This window comes from Rhinopithecus bieti, unplaced genomic scaffold (assembly GCF_001698545.2).
Source record: "Rhinopithecus bieti isolate Rb0 unplaced genomic scaffold, ASM169854v2 scaffold_6380, whole genome shotgun sequence".
In the NCBI taxonomy this organism is placed as follows: domain Eukaryota; kingdom Metazoa; phylum Chordata; class Mammalia; order Primates; family Cercopithecidae; genus Rhinopithecus; species Rhinopithecus bieti.
In genome coordinates, this window is record NW_016806642.1 from 5665391 (window position 1) to 5687437 (window position 22047).

Consider the following 22047-nt stretch of genomic DNA (forward strand, 5'->3'; position numbering starts at 1 on the left):
AAAAAAAAAAAAAAAAAAAAAAAAAAAAAAGAATCATCATAAAATATAAAGCAACTATCTATGGTACCCTAAGGGAGATTACCTAAAGAATTACAAACTTGGAAAGGGTTCAGACCTCATTGGAGAAGGCATGGTCAACCACTGGACAGTAGAGGAGTTTGCTGGTATCGCCAGAGTAAGGCAAATGATAGGCCACCCTCAGGAGAAATGCAAAGGGAATTTCCTAAATTTCTAGCGGGGGAGCAGCAACTAATGGTATGGGCATGCAGTGAAAGTCTGGTGTGGGCAGGAGGCCTTCAAAACATGTGGGCAATGTGGAGCTTGCAAAGAAGCAGCAGCTTCTGTGTGCACTCTTCCCACCCTGCGGCTGCAGGTGGGCTCTAGGGACTTCCAGAAGGAGCAGCTTCTCAGTGTGTGACCCCCTCAACCACTGATGACTGCATGCAAGCCACATCGAGGCTCTGATTTTTTCTTTCTTTCTTTCTTTCTTTCTTTCTTTCTTTCTTTCTTTCTTTCTTTCTTTCTTTCTTTCTTTCTTTCTTTCTTTCTTTCTTTCTTTCTTTCTTTCTTTCTCTCTCTTTCTTTCTTTCTTTCTTTCTTTCTTTCTTTTTCCTTCCTTCCTTCCTTCCTTCCTTTCTTTTTTCTCTCTTTTTCTCTCTCTCTCTTTCTTTCTTTTTCTTTCTGTCTGTCTGTCTTTTTTTTTTCTGTAAGACAGAGTCTCTCTCTCTGTTGCCCAGGCTGGAGTGCAATGGCGCGATATAGGCTTACTGCAACCTCTGCCTCCTGGGTTCAAGGGATTCTCTTGCCTCAGCCTCCCAAGTAGCTGGGATTACAGGTGCACAATTAGCCACCACACCTGGCTATTTTTTTGTATTTTTAGTAGCGAGGAGTTTTCACCATGTTGGCCAGACTGGTCTCCAACTCATGATCTCAGGTGATCCGCCCGCCTGGGCCTCCCAGAGTGCTGGGATTACAAGCGTGAGCCACTACGCCTGGTAAAGCTCTGGTTTTCATGTCAAGAAGGCTGTGAGAAATATTATCATCAGGCCAAGGCTAGAAGATTGCAGAGCAAGTGGGTTCTGGGCCTGAGGCCGAGGCAGCCTCCATCAAATATTCTCACACTCACACCACTTGGCCCATGCTGGAAATTGCAAGAAGGCTTTTCTGCTTGCAATATCCCTCTAGAGTCCTCTATTTTAAAAGCTCACTTTAAAGGAGAAATGCTTAAAGAAATTCCATTGTTTATCATCGAGCATATATTAAAGGGTGGGCTTGGAGCTGAGAACAATATCTATCTTCAAAATGAGCAATGTAGCATCTTCAACTCTCTCTGCTTCCATCTTCACAATGCCTTCTCTCTTATAAGGACCCTTCAAATTACCATAGGATGCACTTGGATGATCCAGGATAATATCACCATCATAAGATTTTTACCTTAATCACATCTGCAAACTCTTTTGCTATATAAGATAACATATTAATAAGTTTCGAGGATTCAGATATGAAGATCTCAGCCTACCATACACCCTTTCTACAGACACTAACAGAGAATAAACTCTAGCTACTCAAGAAAGCAACACTTACCCCTACCCCCCCCAAAATCAACATGAAATCTAGGAAAAAGAGAAGTGAAGGAAATTCCCAAAGTGATAAGAAGGAAGGGAGGTTCCAGGAGGAAACCCAAATAACTGATTAGAGACAATTAGCCAAGATTGGAACAGGTCTAAGGCTCTGGGAGAGAAGTTACCATAGAATAGACTACTAGATGGATTTAGGCCTGAAGGAGACTTTCACTTTTGAGGAAGAGTTTTGGAATGAAGTAGTGATGAGCATATAGAAATCACTAAATAAACACAAATATAAGACAATTATTAGTTCCATGGAACACAAGAAATTATACAAAAAAGACAAATGTAAACATTGTGTATTACATGGCTTAGCTGTCAATAGAGATTGCATAGACATACTATTATAAACACTGAATCTAACCAAAATTATGATCTAATTATGATGGGAGCACAGAAGGATAGGAAGTGTATGGTGGTGGTGGTGGTAGTGGTGGTGGTTGTAAAAGAGAGGTCATATTTCATAGTGGAAAGTCAATAGGTAATACCTGCCACTGAAATATTAAGATGTAGCTATATGTTATTTAAGGTCCTGAAGCTAAATACTGAAAGCATTGAAATCACGAAATAGATGTGGAAAAGGGGACTGGATTATGGGAGGACACTGGCATCACTGAGAAGCTCAGTAGTGGCTCTCCTCTGTAGGCCAGTCCAGAGCTGAAGGTAAGAAATGCTGTTATGAAACTGGGATTGCTAATAGTAATAAAGATGATAATATCCCAAAATAAAGGCCAGGTGAAAGCAGCAGGGACACAATCCATGTGATGAGCAGTGAGATTGGAAAGGCCGCCAGGGTAGTCTGGAGATGGTTATAGAACACAGCATTCCTAGGGGCAAGATATATAGATGTGTAGGCAGCCAACAAGGGCATTGTTCAAACCATTTGGCTAGAAGAAATCAAGGAGGTGAAAGACAGCTTCCCTGATAAAATATCACAGTAGTTTATCAGCTCTAGGCCAGGACCAGTTTTCTGACCCAGAATACACTGAGTAAATGAAAGGTCAGACCCTCAGAAGACGTTCCCTATGACACAGTGAGTGCATTAAAGAAAAAGCTCTTCTGCAGAACCAAGCCATGGTACGAATTGTTGTCTAACTTGTTGCTGCTTTGGCCCATTTAAGCCAGGAGCCCCTATGTTATTGGAGGGTGTCTGCAGTGGGGAAAGGTGTTATATGAAATTAATGGCAATTAATTCCATCAATCAGAGAATCACAGGATAGATCGTTAAAGGTTCTGTGTGGCCATGCCATGTGTAGCAAAGGATTACTGTCCAAAAAACAGCACCCCCTTGCTGATGATTGGCGTAATTACTCTTGCCAGGATGGTAATTCCTTTATTCAATGATGGGTCTCTTGGTATGAGGAATCTGAAGTAACTGGATAGACTATAGCTATAGCTTTCACATTTGATGAGGTCTTGTTGTGAGCCTTATGGAAGGGTTCTTTCAATGGGAGCAGAGACCAAGGTACTGGGAGGGGAAGTGCAGCACTCAGGAGATAATACAGTTTAAATATAAAGACATAGGCTGAAAGCAAAAGCATAAAAAAAAGATGTACCATACAAACAGTTATCATTTAAAAAACTATCATGTCTCTACTATCATCAGAGAGAACAATATATCACATGTATTGCATCATCACTATGTACCCCATAAATTGTACAACTATTATGTGTCAACTTAGAATTTTAAAATAAAATTAAAAGAGACACTGTTAAAACACAAATAGTTAAAATCAATTCATTAAGATCACATAAAATCCTAAATTTTCGTGTGTTTGTATGTATGTTCCTAAAATAGAGCTTAAAAGCAAAAATTGACAAAAGTAAAGGGAGAATAGAAAATGAACAATCATAGTTGGAGACCCAAGTACTTCTCTCTCAGTAAATGATAGAGCAAGAATATAGAAAATCAGTAAGTATGTAAGCGATGGGAACACTATCAATTAACTTGATTTAGTAGATATTTATGAAATGCTACATCCAACAACTAAAGAACACATTTTTTTCAAGCACTTACATAACATTCATCAAGATAGACCATCTGCTAAGCAATAAAATGTCTCAATAAATTTCAGAAGATTGAAATAATAGACTATATTCTCTAGCCACAAGTCAAGTAAATTAGAAATCAATAGCAAAAAGATACGTAGAAAATCCATTTACTTTTAAAAATTAATCAACATTTTAATAACTCTGGAACCAAAGAATAATTGACAAGAAAATTAGAAAATATGTAAACTAAATAAGGAAACATAGCCTATTGAAATTTGAGAGATGCAGCTAAAGTGGTATGAAGGGGAAAATTCATGATTTTAAATATTTATATTAGAAAACAAGAAAGAGCTAAAATCATGATTTAAGCATCCATATTAGAAAGCTTTAAAAGGAAGAGCAAAGTAAATCCAAAGTGAGCAGAAGAAAGTAATGAGGATAAGAAGAAAATTTAATGAAATAGAAAACAAGTAAATAATAAAAATCAAGAAAGATAAAAGTCTTTTCTTTGAAAATATTAATACAATTGGGAAACTCCTAGTGATATCAAAGAAAATAAGAGGAGAAAAAGCCTACAAATTACCAACATAGGGCATGAGAGAGAGAGACTATAACCACAGGTTCTACAGACAATAGAGGACAATAAGGGACTACTATGAATAACTTTATGCCAACACATAAAGTTGTAGATGAAACGGACAAATTCCTTGAAAAACACAACTCACCACAATGGATAGATAGAAGAATAAATAAAATACCTAAATAGCTATGTACCTACAAAAGACAACTGAAATCTTAAATTAAAACATTTTCACAAAGAAAATCCCTAGCCCAGATGACTTTACAGGTGAATTCTATCAAGTATTTTAGGAAGAAATAATTCCAATATTCGGCAAACTCGTTCACAAAAGAGAGAAGGAGGGAACAATTCCTAATTCACTGTATAAGCTTCTATGTCCCAAACACCAAAACATTATGATAAAAGACGTTTCAAGAAAAGAAAATCACCTAATGATGACTGCAAAATAGTACTTGAAAAAGAATCCAGCACCCATTTATATATTTTAAAATAGTTCCCATAAAACCAGAAATGCAAGAGAACCTCTGAAAAATCTGATTAAAGGGGTCAAGCACAGTGGCTCATGCCTGTAATCCCAGCACTTTGGGAGGCTGAAGCAGGAGGATCACTTGGGACCAGGAGTTCGAGACCAGCCTGGCCAACATGGTGAAACCCTGTCTCTACTAAAAATACAAAAATTAGCCGGGCGTGGTGGTATACGCCTGTAATCCCAACTACTTGGGAGGCTGAGGCACAAGAATTGCTTGAACCCAGGAGGTGGAGATTGCAGTGAGCCAAGATCACTGCACTCCAGCCTGGATGATGGAGTGAGGCTGCCTTAAAAAAAAAAAAAAAAAAAAAAAGGCTTCTAAGGGAAACCTAGAGTTAACATCATAATTGATGGTGAAATGTTAAAAATGGTCCATATAATGTAAGGGACAATGCAAAGGATGTAAACTTTCACCATTTATATTTAATATCACACTGGAGGTATTCGCCATGTCATGCATGTCTTGCATAAAGCAAGAAAGAGAAATAAAAGGCAAAAATACTGAGAAAGTAGTAAAATTCTATTTTTGGTAGGTAATGATAGTGGACGCAGAAAATTCAAAAGAATCAACACGACAACATTTTGGGATTTTGCTGGTGTGTGTGTGTGTGTGTGTGTGTGTGTATTCTTTTTGAGACAGGGTTTTGCTGTGTCACACAGGCTGTAGCACAGTGGTGTGACCATAGCTCACTGCAGCTCAAACTCCTGGGCTCAAGGGGTTCTCCCACCTCAGCCTCCCAAATAGCTGAGACTCCAGGCACAGGCCACACTGCACCTGGCTAAATTTTTTAAAATTTTTAGTAGAGAAGGGGTATTGCTTTGCTACCTAAGCTGGTCTTGAACTCTTGGCAACAAGTGATCCTCCTGCCTTGGCCTCCCAAAATGCCGGAATTAGGTGTGACCCACCTCACATGGCCTAACACAACAACAATTTAAAAACCCTACTACTAAATTGATAAGTGAATTTAGCAGGGCCTCAGGATACATGTTCAATATACAAAAGCCATTGTATGTCTATATATGAGCAATAAACAATTGGAAATAAAATTTTAAAATAAATTTTATTTACAATAGCACCAAAAACCATAAAGAACCTACAAATAAAGTTTATGGGCCGGGCGCGGTGGCTCAAGCCTGTAATCCCAGCACTTTGGGAGGCCGAGACGGGCGGATCACGAGGTCAGGAGATCGAGACCATCCTGGCTAACACGCTGAAACCCCGTCTCTACTAAAAATACAAAAAACTAGCCGGGCGACCTGGCGGGCGCCTGTAGTCCCAGCTACTCGGGAGGCTGAGACAGGAGAATGGCGTCAACCCGGGAGGCGGAGCTTGCAGTGAGCTGACAGCCGGGCACAGCACTCCAGCCTGGGCAGCAGAGCAAGACTCCATCTCAAAAATAAAATAAAAAAAAAATAAAAATAAAAAAAATAAAGTTTATGAAAGAATTAAAAAGACCCCTACACTGAAAAAACTACAAAATACTATTGACAGACATGAAAGAAGACCTAAATAAGGGGAGAGTTATATACACCTTAAAAGATTCAATACTATAAATATGCCATAAAGGCAGAAAAGTGTATCCATGGAACAGAATACAGAGTACAGAAATAGGATCACACATATTTAGACAATGATTCTTCTGCAAAGGCACCAATGTAATTCAATGAAAAAATAAAAGTCTAACAAATTATGCTGAACCAACTGGGGAAAAAATGAACCTTAATCTGTACTCCATAGCATAAAGAAAAATTAACTTGAGATGAAGCATAAATGTAAAAGCTAAAACTATGAAGCTCAAAGAATAATTAAAAAACAAACAACACAATAAAAATAAGCAAAAGACTTACATACATCTCCAAAGAAGATATACAGACGGCAAATAAACACATGAAAAGATGCTCAACATCATGAATTATTAAGGAACTTCAAAGTAAAATCATAATAAGTGCTTACATATTAGAATGGAAAAAAAGACTGTGCATCCAAGTGTTGACAAGAATGGGGAGAAACTGGAACTCTTCTTACACTGCTGGTGGGAAAGTAAGATGGCAGAACTTTGAAAAATATTTTGGCAGTTTCTTACAAGTTTAAATACACACCTACAGTAGGACCCAGCCAAATCACTCCTAGGCTTTTTCGCCAGAGTAATGAAAGATATATGTTCATATAAAGATATATACACAAATGGTCATAGCAGTTATATTTTTAATAGCCCCAACCTGGAACAACCCAAATGTTCATCAACAAGTGAGTGAATAAACAAAGTATGGTACATTCATATAGTGGAATACTACTCAGCAATCAAAAGAAATGAACCAATAATAATATATACCATAGCATGGATAGCAAAATATTTAAGCTTATTGAAAGAAGCCAGATGTAAAGAAAATTACATTCTATATGATCCCATTTGTATAAAACAAAAAAATGTATAGCAAAAGAAAACAGATCCATGGTGACCTGGGGCAAGGTGTGGAGAGACACAAATGGATCACAGAAGGTCATAAGGAAGCTTTTGGGAGTGATAGATATGTTCATTATCCTGATTGTGGCAATAGTTTTATGGGTGTGTTCACGTGATGAAATGTATCAAAGTGTACACTTAAAATATGTTGCTTCATATTATGTCAGTTATATGTAAATAACCTGCTTTTTAAAAAAATGCATTTAGGCCCAACCAAACACTACTAAGCTAAATACAGCCCTCAAAATGCAAATTTGCTCGAGTTTTGCTCCTGCCATTTAAGAGTTAAGAAAATTGAGACCTAGAGAGATATAGTAAATTGACCTGGTCAGATTCTGTTTATAAAGTCAGTATTAAGAGGCTGGATAAGAAAAGGCCAAAATAATGTTGTTGTTGTTGTTGTTGCTGCTGTTGATGATGACAGTGATGATTTAAATGGATTTTAGCTTTTTATCTATTTTAAGAATTGCTTTGCAATGGAAAGCAGAACTAAAAATCAGAAGGTCTGGTCTGCATTTCCACTCCATCACCAATTAGCTCTATGACCTTGAGCAATTTCCTTAGTTTGCAGAATCTGTTTCTTTATCTCTACACAGATGTTAGAAATATCTACCTCATAAAGACTTCTTGAGGATTAAATAAAATAGGATATGCTCAAGTACATTTTCAATAAATATCAGTTGGGTGAATTTAATCTGTGAGATAGTAATGAAATATATATTATGAATTGATAGATTTATAAAGCCAAGGATGTAAGAAATTAAGGGCTTACCCTGGGTCATGCCAAGAGAGGTCATGTCATGGAGAGTTGGCATACCCAGTCTCCCAAATCCTAGTCCAGTGTTCTGTTATAAAAAAGACACTCATTGAGGTTTCTGGTCGGGCGGGGGGATGCTAAAAAGCCTCTAAGTGGGAAGTCAGGAGGTTTTTTTCTTCTCAAAGAATCGCCTAATTCAGTAGTCTCAAAATGGCGGCCACTGGCCATATGCGGCCTTCTGAAGTCTTTAGACTCTGAGTGCATGGTGTTTTAAGAAATTCAAGCCAACATTTAGAGTTTGAGAGATTTCAAATAAAAGTCTGAATTTCCTACTTGTTTTGCAAAAAATTAACAGATCAGACAACATGGAGCCCTCATGGAGGAAGGGCAGGGGAGAGCCAGAGCTAAGGAGCAAGTGCCCCTTCAGATGAGGTGGGTCCTCTCCGATCATCACAGTCCCCACCATTTCCTCATGCCCTGACACCAGGCCCACCTCATTCATTATCACAGGAACCTAGCCCCTGCAGGCATTGATTTTTGCAACCCGCGTTTTACACCATTCTGCCCCATGCAGTTAACCTTCATTTCTAGGGGACCAACCGTGTTTATGATTTGTTATCTAGAAATGACAATTAGCTGTGTTGACACTCGGCCAACCACTCAACAGAAAGCACTCCCTTTAGGCTGCATATGTAAGCAGTTTATACACACACCAATTGAAGTGGAGATCTGGCAACCTTCCGGCATGTTACAGCAACGTAGATATGCAGTCAGGATTTTTTTTTTTTTTTTTTTTTTTTTTTTACATCAAAGTGGATCTATTTTGGAGGTCCTGACTCTCAAATAATCCAACTTGACATTCCAACTTAATCAAATTTACCTGGCAACTGCCCTGTTTCCACGGACCTGTGCTCCAGCAGTGGAATTTAAGAGCCACATTAAATTTCCTAAGGAAACTTATGGGTGTAAAAACCAGTGCAGCCTAGGACGTGAGATAGCTCCACATTCAACCTTAAATAAGCCCATGAAGTAAACACACAAAACATAGGAGGAGAGACGGGAAACCCAACAGCAGTAACACATCAAACATTATTTTTATATGCAAAACCTACCAAACCACCTACAATTAGTGAATACAGATCACTTTTTGGCTCTGAGATAGTCCGTCACAGCATACAAATGTAAGTTAAAACGTGTGCTTGAGACCTTGGAGTACATCTGCTCTTGATTCTCTGTCAGTACAAAATATTTTTCCTCTTTCAATGTAAACATTGAATCAGGAAGCCTGTAATGAAACTATATAGTACTATCCAATCTAAAAACATGTTTGGAAACCAAATTCTAGAAACAGATACATATTCCCATTTGTCTGTCCTCATAACTACAAAACACAAAGAATAACCTAAAGTTTTAAGTATTCTGATTATATTGGATTTTGCCACTATTAAACAGGTTACTGTGAGAATAATTGCCCTAAACGGTTATATATAGCTACGGAAGAGCCACCCATGGGAGGAGAATCAGCTGATTATTTGTGTGTCTACAATTTTTGTTTTGTTAAACAGTAAAATGTTTGTGGTCAATATTTTTCTGGATTTCATTGCCCCAGAGAAAATGTACTATATACAAAACCCATTTTCTATTATTACTTTTTAGTAATAGAGTTAAAGATCTATTGTCTGGTGTGATTTGTAAACACTATCAAGCCAGAAAGGGAGGACTTCAAAATCCAATGATCATTTTAAGGATACATGTTATAAATTTTAAATAATAAACCCAGGTACCACTAGACCCAAGGAAGAAGTTGGTATCAGGGTACAGAAATGTTTCTATTTTCCTTTTCTTGTCTTACTCAGAGTCCACTATTTACTCCAGATTTCCCTATCTCTCTAATAAATGCCAGATTTTATTGACACACTTCTTTTGCTTTTCACCACAGACACCAAAAACTCTGGAATGTGGGGATATCTTTTCCAGCTACCATCATCTCCACACATTTTCAGAGAGATCACTATTATCATTCTCCAGGGCTCTTGACTCTGTTTTAAAAACATAGTCCCATTACACACACAGTACATCTGTTTTCCTCTCAAAAGAGAAGCATTCTTGATTACTCTGCCTTTTCCCCTCAGAGAAATGTACTACACACAGATGACACAAATCTTTTGATCAACAAGCTTCCAAAGAGATACAGATTTGTTCCCCACAATGAGCAAGAAAGCTGTACTCATTTTTTTTTCTTTATTACAAAAATAAAAGGAGACATGTGTGTAGGGAATCCAAAAAAAAAAAAAAAAAACCGAGAGGACTGCCTTTAAAGAAAAGATTAGAAAAACATTTACAAGATCACCCTAGGAACTTGCACAGAAATTTATTCCCCACATTTATGCACAAACCACAACAGCTTGAGCAGTACCTCTTGGATGCTGTACCTTTTTTTTTTTTTTTTTAATTTCATGGAACTCTGAGCTATAGATTCACAGCAACACTAGGCATGCATTGTCACTACAGGGTTTTTCATCTCTCTGTAACTTTACAGACCAGCTCAAAGAATCCCTGGGCTAATCCAAAGAATTATTTGGATTCCTGTTTACAGCTGAAGAAACTGAAGAAGAGAAGCAGAGAGTTTCCCACTGAGATACAGAGAGAGTCTGTTTGAGGGACTCAGTCTCCAGGGCTTCAGAGTTCAAACACCCCCTCAGAGCACTACAACAGGGGAACAGGCAGCCTTCTAAATCTAGCATGAAACGCCAGATTTTGTTATTCTCTCTATATAATGCCATAGAGCGTATTTGCGTGGGCAGGCACAGCAAGAACAGAAAAATGTGGTCAGAGGGTAGCTAGATCCAAAATAGCCTTTATTATACATAACTGAATATGATATAAGAAATACAGTCATTCTCTCCTGCCATAAACATTAGTTAAACCCTTGGTGCCAGAATCACCTAAATCCTTCCGTCTTATAGTGTACTTGATAGCAGCTTGTTCTCACCATCTAAAAAAGAAATCATTTGGGTATAGCTCAGCTATAGACTAAATTCCTCTTGGAAGGTGAGGCTTTTAGTATGGACAGCAAAAACTTTTTGTTCACTACACTTTTTTGGGCAGGGGGGCATATAAGTTTACAAAAATTTCCAATTATAATATGATATCTTTATTTCACATACAGAAAATTCCCGTAATGATGATTTATTAACTCTACCAGAGGCCACCAAGGGTAATAGAAAGAGAGTTAGCTGGATGGCTAGGATAACCTGCTTCTAGTCCTGGTAAGTAATAATAATAGTCATGGTATCTATAATCTAGTGAGCACTTTATATGCATTTTCTGAATTAATCCATACAACAATTCTTTGAGTTCAGTATTATTGCCTCTCTTTTACAGATGAGAAAATTTAAGATTGGAGGGGCAAAGTAACTAACTTGTGATTACATTTAGTGCCAGTGTGGTTAACAAGTACTATTCTGGAATCAGGGAGACTTGGGAATCTGAAAACATTGACCCATTGTAAGTGACCGATCATCCTGACTTGCTCAGGACTCAGGAGTTTCCTGGGAGGGGGGAATTTCAGTGCAAATTAGGATGGGTAGTCACTCTAGGAGTAGTGTAACCTCAGAAAAGTACCTCCCCTCTCTGGACCAAGAGGAATTTGGACCAGAATGACAGCTAAGATTCTGTGGAGAGTGCTGAAATCTGGTTTTGCTCTCTAGAAAATGACACAGCGTCATCTAATAATAACTTAAGGACTCTGTAGTATCATTTTTGCTCTTCCTTTTTGTTTTTTTGGTTTTTTTGAGATAGAGTTTCGCTCTGTCGCCCAGGCTGGAGTGCAATGGTGCAGTCTCGGCTCACTGCAACCTCCGCCTTCCAGGTTCAAGTGATTCTCCTGCCTCAGCCTCCCGAGTAGCTGGGATTACAGGTGCCTGCCACCACGCCCGGCTAATTTTGTATTTTAGTAGAGATGGGGTTTCACCATTTTGGCCAGGCTGGTCTCGAACTCCTGACCTCAGGTGATACACCTGCCTCAGCCTCCCAAAGTGCTGGGATTACAGGAATGAGCCACTGTGCCCGGCCCGCTCTTCCTTTTTTATGACAGCACAGTTACAACAGAGTGAGCCTGGTTTATTCTGGCAAGTACCTCTGACTGAATTTACACAGAATCAGAACTCGTACAACACAGCTGTCTAGGGAACAGGCCTGAGCATGACAACCCCCACGTCCATCCGCCTCAACATGCTAATGGGCGCTTCACACTGATCACATGCACTCAGTCCCCCGCGACCTGTTTCCCCATCAAGAGGGGGATAACAAATAACAGCATCCCCCAAGTTTGTGGGAGTCAAGTGAGACCAAAGATATGAAAGTGCTTTTGTAAACTGCAGAGAAATATTTTTTAGAAGTTTTTTCTTATGATTATATTTTGTCTTCAAAACAACACTGGGAGGCAAGCAGAGCCTGCATTTCTAGGCCCGTTTTCTAGATGAGGAGGTGAAGGTTTAGGGAGCTGAAGAGATGGGCTTGAAGTCACACCGCTATTAAAGAAAAGTCCGCTTGTCCTTTTATGTACTCATTCACTCCTTCATTCATTCAACACATAGTTTATGAGCACATAACACATATCAAACACTTGTGCCAAGTACTGGGGATGCAACGGGTGAGCAAAAGTGCAGTCCTAGTTTTGGGAAACTAGCAGTCTAAAGGTCAGAAAGGGACTAGATGTGACAGAGATGGCTGGGTGCCCCCTAAAATCAGCTCTTTCTTTCTTCCATCCATTGTAATAGTTTCTGACTGGAATGTGGCTGCCCAGACCTCTTTGTGTCTAGTGTGGCCTTGTGACCAAGTTCTCTCCAAGTGAGGTCTGCCTCTTCCACTGCCTTCTAAAGCTTCTAAAACTCCCCACTTCCTGGTAGCTGTCATAGCACAACCAGGGTTGCCTGCTAAATGCAATTAGCAGTCTTGGAAGTCACTCATTGAAGGTGGTCAAGCTACCATTAGCCTAATTATCTGAATAATTATGGAGTGGAACCACTTGCTGGCCTGAAACACTCACTGCAGAATGTTACATGAGAAACAGCATCAATATTCTTTAAGTCATTCTTTATTGCAGTCTCTTTGCAAGAGCAGCTACTGTTACCCCAACTAACACAAATTATACTGTTGTGGAGACAGAACATTACTCATGCAACCAACAAAAAGTTAGTTAGAAAACCCTTTGCTGCTCAATGTGAAGAATGAAGATACCATCTACACTGCCTGGATTAGTTTCCTATTGCTGCTGTAACAAATTTGGTGGCTTACAACAGCACCAATCTGTTATTTTACAGTTCTGGAGGTCCGAAGTCTAAAATGGGTCATCAGAGCTGTGTTCCTTCTGGAGGATCTAGAAGAGAATGCTTCATTGCCTTTCCAGCTTCTAGAAGCTGCCTGCATTCCCTACCTCCCTCTTACAAAGACTCTTGTGATGACATTGGGCCCAACTACTGAATAATCTGCCCATCCCAATATCCTTAATTTAATCACATCTGCAAAGTCCCTTTTGCTACATAAAGTAGCATATGTATAGGTTTCAGGGATAAGAATGTAGACATCCTTGGGGGGTCTTTATTATAACTACCTGATATGGTTTGGCTGTGTCCTCATCCAAATCTCATCTTAAATTGTAGCTCCCATAATTCCTATGTGTCATAGGAGGGAGCTGGTGGGAGGTAATTGAATTATGGGGGCAGTTACCCCCATGCTGTTCTCATGATACCGACTGAGTTCTCACGAAGATCTAATGTTTTTATGAGGGACCTTTCCCCCTTTGCTTGGCACTTCTCTCTCCTGCTGCCCTGTGAAGAATGATGTGTTTACTTCTGGTTCTGCTATGATTATAAGTTTCCTGAGGCCTCCCCAGCCATGCAGAACTGTGAGTCAATTAAACGTCTTTCCTTTATAAATTACCCAGTCTCGGGCAGTTCTTTATAGCAGTGTGACAATGCACTAATACACTACCAGAGTGCCCATGAACCCCATAGTACTGACTTTCTTCAGTGCTTCTGGCCTGTACTAGTTACACACTTCATTTTTCATGGATCTAGAAAAACAGTTCCAGGACCAACAAAGTTCCGGTGACTGTATGACACACTAATAATAACCATCTCTAAATGCTGGGTAATTCAACAGCAGCTGAGTCTTTCTTTAATAAAATAACAATGTTTTAAAACTTCTATCATGTAGAGTGTATGTGACAGCACTTTGCTTTGTTCTTTATATACATTATTTCATTTCATTCTTATCACCATCCTATGACTCCCTTTTTGCAAATGAGACAACAGAGGATACATAATTCTACTACTGCACAGCAGGGAAAGAATTTGGCACCAGGCTGCTTTACCCCATAGCCTGTGCTCCTAAAATCCATATTCTAGTGAATTCTGGACCCATTCTTCCTTTTGTATTTTCACTTCCACTCCCTAATTCAGACACCCTCGCATTCCTGCCAGAATTACGGTAATCCGCTCCTCACGATTTTGTTTCTGTCTGCCTTCCTCTGTCCGTACTCTGCACTGACACCTGACTACACTTCCTCCCTAGCCATGACCATGACTCTCGCATTCAGAACCCTTAGCAGTTCACCACTGCATCCTGAACTCCTCCTGGCCTCGAAGGCCTCCACCAATCTGGCTCCACCATGCCCCATGTTAACATTAGGCATCAGCCGCACAAGGCCTTTGGCCACCCTCTTGAACATACTTAGAGTATTTTTGTCTCTGCTTATGTGCCCATGCCATATCCTCCACCTGGGATGCCCTCTCTGACAATGGAAATATTGACAGTCATTGAAGGCCTACCTCAAATTCCATCCATCCCCTCTGGAAAGTTGCCCTGACCACTCTCACAGTGATACAGTATCTTGCCAGAACTCCCAGGGTGCTATTATTCATTTATGCAGGCATATATTAACACTTAAGAAATATTTACTTAATACCTGCTATATCCAAGGTACAGTTTTAGAAACTGATGATACAGAGATCAAACACACTCACGCACAGTCCAGCTCTCAGAGAGCCCAAACTTTATTTATGTCATTTCTGAAATGTGTCCTGTGCTACACACTTCTCAGAGTGCACATACATAGTTCCCCAGCCCACCAGCACTGCGCCCAGGGACTATGTCCACCTCCACATGCTTGTCTCACACAGCACTTAACCTAGTATAGGTTGTTGAAGGTAGAATTTTACATTCAAGGTTACAAATCTCTTCTTATTTTGGCCACAATTCCAGATGTCTCCTAGCCATCAGGAAGCAGGAAACTTGTTCTATGCATCAAAGTTGGAGATGGAAATTTAGAAGAATAAGGCATGAGAATCACTCAGACTGGGGAATAATAGGAGCAAATTAGTTAAAATATTTAGATGAGAAAAAAAGACACTAATCCCTTATGGTGTTCAATTATCTAATCTTCTACACGGGCAAAGTTGTTCATACCTTGTGTAATTCCTGGAGGTATTTTGAGGATCAAATGAGACATGGATGGGAAGGGCCTTGATGGGAACGGCCTTTCAAAAGCAGGCAAAGGAGCTGGGCATGGTGGCTCGTGTTTGTGATGCCAGTTCTTTGGGAGGTTGAGGCAGGAAGATCTCTAGATATCAGGAGTTCAAGACCAGCCTGGGCAACATAGTGAGACCCCATCCCCACAAAATAAAAAAAAAAATTAAAAATTAGCTGGGCGTAGTGGCATACACCTGTAATCCCAGCTACTCAGGAAGCTGAGGTGGGGGAATCACTTGAGCCTGGGACATCAAGACTGAAGACAGCTGTGACTGTGCCACTGCATTCCAGCCCAGGCAACAGAGTGAGACTGTCTCAAAATAAATAAAAACAAAAGCAGCCAAAGGACTCTACAAATTGAAGGGCTAGGTATACTCATGATCATGAATATAAATGACACAAATATATTTCATCTAGTCCAAATGAGAAAATGAGGAGCCACACAGAGTTAGTGACTTGCCCAAAAGCACATGGTCAGGAAGCAAGATGAAAACTTAAATCCCTTGACATTCAGTCCAGTGCTCATGAATCATAGGGCTTGCCTTACTTTGGGGTTCCACAGAAGTGGACTCCAAGGCAAAGATTCAAATGCAAGTGGCTTATTTGAGAAGTTATTCCAGGGAACGCTGGTTGAGCAGCGGAAGCGAGACAGGCAAGAGAAGAACACAATGAAACAAGTTTCCACCAACTGGAGCTTCATCCTGCTGGGAACTCTGGGAAACAACATAGATCATGCACCCCAGAGTTATCCCACAAGGGGCAAGAGGGCCAGGGCATTTATCCCATCAGTCATTCCATGTCAGCTGCTGGGGGAAGTGATTACTCCCTGGTCACTTCCAGTATGCAAGTAGATGGGCTCCCATGACCAGAGAATCCCGTAGGTAAAGATTCATAGGATTTGGCAGTTGAGGCTGGTACACCACACCCAGCAGAGGTGCAAGCTAGGGGGACACTGCCTGATACTGACAGCATGTCCTTTGCTGAAGGATGCTCAGGATGAGTTAAGGAAGCTGCGTCCTTGGTTGAATAGCCTCTAATAGAAAGCTCTTCCGGACACCAACTTCCTATTTTCCTACCATGGATCAAGTTTCTCTGGGATCAAAAAGGAATAAATCTATTTTCCTGGACCTAACAGTTCTTCATATATTTTTTTGGATAGCTACTGTTACACTTGGTTTCCACAGCTGCCCTCTCATGGCATGGTTTTTAGATGTTTTACTATCCTAGTAGTGGGAAGGACATGCATTTAGGAGTCAGCCCTTTCACTTTCAGTGGGAGCGATCTTAGGCAAGTTTCTTAAAAAAAAAAAAAGACAAAACTCTTTTTTTTTTTAAGAATAATGAAAGATTTCAGCGTTGATGTGAAGATTAACTGAGATCATATAGGTAAAACCCTAGCTCAGTGTCTAGTACATGATGGAAAGCCCCACAAAGGTGAATTCTTTCCAGTGCTGAGTCCGAAGCCTCTGGTTATGCTCCAGCTTGTCAATACAACGTTAAAATATGACGTTCAGAAAGAAGCCTTTCTATGCATCTGTCTTAAGTACAGAACACAGAGGGACTATACCATTCCTCATTTTGAGGGCTTTAAAACACTTGCTTGAGTTCCTCAGCCAGTTTGTGAAAGGATCAGGACTACAGAGTAACTATTTATTTATTTGTTTGTTTGTTTATTTGTTTTTTCGAGACAGAGTCTTGCTCTGTCGCCCAGGTTGGAATGCAGTGGCACAATCTTGGTTCACTGCAACCTCCATCTCCCAGGTTCAAGTGATTCTCCAGCCTCAGCCTCCCAAGTAGCTGGTCTGTTGGTCAGGGGTTTCACCATGTTGGTCAAGCTGGTCTCAAACTCCTAACCTCAGGTTATCAGCCCGCCTTGGCCTCCCAAAGTTCAGGGATTACAGGTGTAGCCACTGTGCCAGGCTGGGACTAAAAAGTAACTCTTAACTCACTCTGTATTAGTCAGAGTTTTCCAGGGAAACAGAACCAATAGGATATATAGATATATGAGGGGATTTATTATGGGAATTGGCTCACACAATTATGGAAGCCAAGAAATCTCATCATAGGCTATCTGCAAGTTGGAGAAGCAGGAAAGCCAGTGGTATAATTCAGTCTAAGTCCAAAGGTATGGGAACCTGGAAGGAGAGGTGCCATTAATATAAGTCCCAGAGTTTGCAGACCCCAAACCAGGATTTCTGATGTTCAAGGGCAGGGGAAGATGGCTGTCCCAGCTCAAGAAGAGAGAGAGTGAATTCATCCTTCCTCCACCTTTCTGTTCTATTTGGGCCTTCAATGGATTGGATGATGCCCACTCATATTGGTGAGATGGATCGTCTGTGCTCAGACTACAGATTCAAAGACTAATCTCTTCTGGAAACACCCTCACAGACACACCCAGAAGTCATGTTTTGCAAACTATCTGGGCATTCCTAGTCTAGTCAAGTTGACATAGAATATTAGCCACCACACACTTTCAGAATACAACTGATTTTTAGATAAATCCATAGCAATATTATTTCTTACTGAGCTTATACAACTAAAACCTCAAGGTCATTTATGTGTGAATGATTCTACTTACCCTGCATTGGAGGTACAGTTGATGTTTTGAACCTAACTGTGGGACTTTCCATTGATCCTTATTGATTTCTTCCTTAGTAATTCCCTCTCCCCACAACACCACACCTGCCACTAGACCAGACAAGATCACCTGGGAGAGCTCTATGCTGCCTTCCTTGTTTTTCTGCTCACATCACCATTTGGTGGCACATCCTTTAAAGATGAACAAGAGACAGGGAGATGGAGAGCTGTCTACCAATTTTATGAGTTTTTAGCTGCTCTTTTCTGCAAATGGAAACCAGGAATCCACTAGATAGTTGTGGAGAGTGTGCATTCACCTTATCAAAACTCTTTTTGACCCTTAATCCACAGATACAAGAGAAGCAGCAGTTTAACAAATGGATCCAAGTAACGAGAGGAGAATCCTAAAACACAAACTCTAAGGAGTATCAGAGTATCAGCCCAGTAAAGTAGCTAATGTGCTGGACTGCAAGACTGAGGAATCAATTTCAAGTCCTGACTGTCATGAACTAGCTGTGGGACTCGAGAAAGTTTTTTTAACCTCACTAGGATTCTATTTTCTCATCTAAAAAAAATGAAAGGAGTTGGGCTAAAAAGAGAACTATTTCCATATGTTAAATAATAACGGCACCACATACGTCTGATCATTCATTTCCCACAGACAGGCTTTCTCGTTTGCTCTATTTTACAAATGAGGAAACTGGAAAGCCAAGTGCCAGAGATGGGACTTGGACTAGATCTTCTGACTGCAAGCTCAGGGTTCTTTGCTTTTCACCATACTGCCTACCACCCAGATCTCACATCCTACAAGCATTTTCTTGGAAATGAGTATGCACTTATTTAGTGTCCAGAATACATGAGACACTCTCTAAAGAAAAAAAAAACCTCTTATTTGTTTTGAGCTAGTCGCAGTTTATGCAGTTTACGTAGAAGGCAGCAAAATAGAATGATTAAGAGTATCGGCTTTAGGGTCATTTACTAGCTATATAACTCCTGGCAAGTTAACATCTAGTACCTACCTTGTAAGACTGCTGTGAGGTGTAAATGAACAAATGCACTTAAGATGCTAAGGCCAGTGTCTGGCACACATAAGAAACCATCATACATGCTAGCTGTTGAGACTGTCCTCTTGGATGACTCTCTTTCTTTCCTTCAGCAAATCCCAAGTCTATAATTGCAAACAATTGCAAGACCACTTTGGAATATATTCCCATCTACTTCAAGCCCATGTCAAAGGAGGTGGCCCTCATGATGGTCACCTCACTCACCTTTGACTTGAGATTTTGATCCCACCTGTTCTGATAAGTGTGCTATAATTGTCTCAACTAACTTTGCAGATTGGTGGTGCCAGGAGTCCTCTCTGAAGCAAAAATCCCCTAACAAGGGCCGAGTCAGCTCTGGGATGGACAGCAGGAGTCAGCAAGGCTAGCCAGAGTCAGCTGAGGCTTGCACCGCAGGGCTCTGTGGTGTCCAAGTTACGATTTAAAGATCTTGGACCTCCTGGAAGGCACAGAGAGGAGAATGCTCCCTGGCTGACAGTGGGACTCCTCCCCAAGACTCTTCCAAGACAGAGCTGCCTGGAGGGTGACGTAAGGTATGGCATAGAGTTACAACAAATCCGAGCCCCTAAATCTTGTGTTCTGACCCCTCTGCTGAGCTCCACACACAGCTGGTCTTCTGGCTGTGTCTGCTCCCATCGTTGGTTCCTGCTTAAAGTGCGTGTTTTCTGCTCTGCAAGTGCACTCAGTGCATCTGGGAATGCATGAAAGCTCCTGCCTCCAGCCTCTCAAGACACTAAACACACCTTACAAACATGTGTCTTTCCATTGTCAAAGAACGTAGCATGGAATGTTTGGGACATATGGTTTAAAAGAAGCCCCAGTCAACAATACCAACTAAAAAATCACATCCTTACTGAGGTGGGGGCTCAATAAAGCATTTCTCCAGGTGGTCACATGTGGGCCACACACTCGTCTTCCACACTGGTTGAAAGCATCTAGAACCTGGTGCCACGGACTCCTGAATTCACCAGAGGCTAAGCAAAGCTGTCTTCCTGAAACATTTATCTAAGGGAAGCAAAAATAAAAAGCTTTACCTTTACGTTAAGAATATACAATATATTTAATATAAATGTGGCTATTAACATAACAAAATTCATAGTTCAAATGAATTTTTTAGATAAGACACAAGATTTGGTAGTAAGTTTGCACTGGAGGTGTTCATTCCCCTCTACCATAAGGGGTGTTTCTACAGGAAAGCTTTAAACATGTTGGGCCTTAGTCATGGTCTGAAGTGCAAGAGAGAAGGTGGCACCACACAGAGACCAGAGTGCTGGGTGTGGGGTCCAGAGGCCTGCAGGTGGGCCCAGTCTCTGCCATCTCCTTGCTGTGTGACCTCAGCACTCCCCTGGAAGGTCTAGTGGGAAAGTTGGTCTAACAGCGATGTTAATCCTGGTCCCCCGTGCCTCCCAGGGCTGCTGTGAGAGTCAAACGAGACAATGAGTGTGAAAAGAGCCTTGGAAACGGCAGAGTGTTCCACAAATGTAAGTTCTTATGATTCAGCCTTGTTGCTTTTGGAAAGCCTCTTTCATTTTATAGATGGCATGTATTCTCCCTGCCTCCCATAGGCAGATCAAAAGTGTTTGCCTTTCTCTTCAGAGCGAGGAACCTCTGATCTGACATGAAGCAATGAAGTCACCAAGCTTCCTCTCACCCAGCTTTATGCCCCAGCCTTCAGAGAAGCATGCTCCCTGCCAGCCCGTGCCACCTCGTACTGAGGGGAAGTTAGTCACCGCTGTCTGAATTTCATTATGCAGGTCTCCAGACAAGCAGAGGGGAAAAGTGCAAAGGAGCAGGTCAGCATCTGAAATGTGAGAGGCTAGCAGTCTCTGAAGTGTATGGGAATGGGAGGAAACCTAATACTGCTCCCAAGGGGAGGGGGAGCATTGCATCATGTGGAAATAATTGCAGGAGGTCAGCAGAGCTTGGGGTTTGGGGAGGCAGGATAGCCCACTGACCCACTTGCAAAAGGGCTTTGACTCTTTTCTTTTGTAAAGGGAACTTGCATGGGGACACTCTAATACATCAGCCTGGGTGTCCGCAGGGACTAGAGATTAGAGCAGGTCCTAAGAGACTAGATTCCATGGAGTTCTGCTAGCAGGTGGTTTGAACCCAAACTAGAATTCTGAAAGGAGCCCTAGAGTTGAGAACCGGAGAGGATGGGGCCCACCAGTTAGTCGAAACTACCATTTATTGATGTATTATTTAATACATTCTAAGTACATACTTCAGTTGATCCTCACGATAACCCTATAGGTAGGAATTATCATCTCCATTTTATGTACAAAGAAACACACTCAATGACTTGAGCGACTTTTCTGACAGCACACAGCTAGTAGGAGGCTGAGCCAGAATGTGAATCCAAATCTGTGCAACTGCAGATTTCTTGATTAGAAACCGTTTGATACACCCGTCTTTAAGTAGAACGAGGAGCCATGGTGGGAATTGGGTGGAAAGTGGACCAAAGTGCAAACACAAAAGGAACAAAGGAGGAAGGTCTTGATTTCTGACATGTTGCTGACTTGCTCTGGGCTGGAGAAAACATGAGTATGGTTTCTTCTGTGTGTGTGTAATGTAAGCATTGGCCATCTTTCCCCAGTAGATAACCAGTGGCCTGACTGCAGAGTTTCTGTGGGGCTGGGTGAGAGTGGGGCAGCCCCTATTAGAAGGAAATGCAAAAGCCACAAGCATAGGAAAGAGGGCATGATAGAGGGGAGCAGACTTCCAGTCAGTGACGAGATTTTCCTCTGGTGCTTTTGTCAGCTCTCTATTGCTACAATAATGCTGCATAACAAACCATCCCAATGTCTAGTGTCTTTAAATCATAGCCATTTACTCTTTCTCATGCATCTAGGAGCTGGCTGAGCAACCGTGCTGATCCAGGATGGGCTCATAGTATGCAGCTGAGCTTGTTATGTGACTGCCCACAGCT

The 22047-nt window shown here is 41.0% G+C and overlaps 1 long non-coding RNA gene across 1 annotated transcript; it reads left to right on the forward strand.

Annotated features, from left to right (window-relative positions):
* Positions 1 to 19408: 19408 nt before the first annotated feature.
* Positions 19409 to 22041, forward strand: LOC108532897 (uncharacterized). Its single transcript, XR_001886578.1, has 4 exons — positions 19409 to 19651; positions 20529 to 20599; positions 20715 to 20911; positions 21970 to 22041. It is a non-coding gene; the product is annotated as an uncharacterized LOC108532897 (long non-coding RNA).
* Positions 22042 to 22047: the final 6 nt, after the last annotated feature.